Here is a 1,608-nt window from a genome sequence, read left to right as displayed (position 1 = left end):
TTTTCAAAAATATCTTTTTATCTTATCTTTTTCAAAATCATATATTTTCTATCATATCTTTTTAAAACATATCTTTTTCAAAAATTTGAATTTCAAATATCTTTTCTAACTTCTTATCTTCTTATCTTTTCAAAATTGATTTTCAATTCTTTTTCAACTAACTAATTGACTTTTTGTTTGTTTCTTATCTTTTTCAAAACTACCTAACTAACTCTCTCTCTCTAATTTTCGAAAATATCTCCCTCTTTTTCAAAAATTCTTTTTAATTAACTAATTGTTTCAAAATTCAATTTTAATTTATTTCTTCTTTTAATTTTCGAAAATAACTAACCATTTTTCAAAAATTATTTTCGAAAACTTTCCCCTCTCATTTTCTTCTATTTATTTATTTATTTACTAACATCTCTTCCTCACTCACAAAAAAAAATCCGAACCCCCTCTCTCTCTCTGAGTTCAGATTTTCTCTTCTTCTTTTCTTCTATTCTTCTTTTCTTCCACTTACCTAAGGGAACCTCTATACCTGGGTAAAAATGATCCCTATTATTATTATTTTTCTGTTCCCTCTTTTTCATATGAGCAGGAGCAAGGACAAGAACATTCTTGTTGAAGCAGACCCTGAACCTGAAAGGACTCTGAAGAGGAAACTAAGAGAAGCTAAAATACAACAATCCAGAGATAACCTTACAGAAATTTTCGAACAGGAAGAGGAGATGGCAGCCAAAAATAATAATGCAAGGAGAATGCTTGGTGACTTCACTGCACCTAATTCCAATTTACATGGAAGAAGCATCTCAATTCCTGCCATTGGAGCAAACAATTTTGAGCTTAAACCTCAATTAGTTTCTCTGATGCAACAAAACTGCAAGTTTCATGGACTTCCATCTGAAGATCCCTTTCAGTTCTTAACTGAATTCTTGCAGATCTGTGATACTGTTAAGACTAATGGAGTAGATCCTGAAGTCTACAGACTCATGCTTTTCCCTTTTGCTGTAAGAGACAGAGCTAGAGTGTGGTTGGACTCTCAACCCAAAGATAGCCTGAACTCTTGGGATAAGCTGGTCACGGCTTTCTTAGCCAAGTTCTTTCCTCCTCAAAAGCTTAGTAAGCTTAGAGTGGATGTTCAAACCTTCAGACAGAAGGAAGGTGAATCCCTCTATGAAGCTTGGGAGAGATACAAGCAACTGACCAAAAAGTGTCCTTCTGACATGCTTTCAGAATGGACCATCCTGGATATATTCTATGATGGTCTGTCTGAATTAGCTAAGATGTCATCGGATACTTCTGCAGGTGGATCCATTCACCTAAAGAAAATGCCTGCAGAAGCTCAAGAACTCATTGACATGGTTGCTAATAACCAGTTCATGTAAACTTCTGAGAGGAATCCTGTGAGTAATGGGACGCCTCAGAAGAAGGGAGTTCTTGAAATTGATACTCTGAATGCCATATTGGCCCAGAATAAAATATTGACTTAGCAAGTTAATATGATTTCTCAGAGTCTGAATGGAATGCAAGCTGCATCCAACAGTACTCAAGAGGCATCTTCTGAAGAAGAAGCTAATGATCCTGAGAACCCTGCAATAGCAGAGATAAATTACATGGGAGCACCAT

General features: G+C 35.3%; 1 non-coding gene across 1 annotated transcript; it reads right to left on the bottom strand.

Annotated features, from left to right (window-relative positions):
* Positions 1-1,103: 1,103 nt before the first annotated feature.
* On the bottom strand, positions 1,104-1,211 carry LOC148564219 (small nucleolar RNA R71). The gene has a single exon (XR_015884078.1). It is a non-coding gene; the product is annotated as a small nucleolar RNA R71 (small nucleolar RNA).
* Between the last annotated feature and the right edge of the window lie 397 nt (positions 1,212-1,608).

This window comes from Arachis ipaensis, chromosome B5 (genome assembly GCF_059453495.1).
Source record: "Arachis ipaensis isolate K30076 ecotype BB chromosome B5, ASM5945349v1, whole genome shotgun sequence".
NCBI lineage: Eukaryota > Viridiplantae > Streptophyta > Magnoliopsida > Fabales > Fabaceae > Arachis > Arachis ipaensis.
The sequence above is the reverse complement of the archived record's forward strand: the minus strand, read 5'-3'. Positions and strand labels throughout refer to the sequence as shown.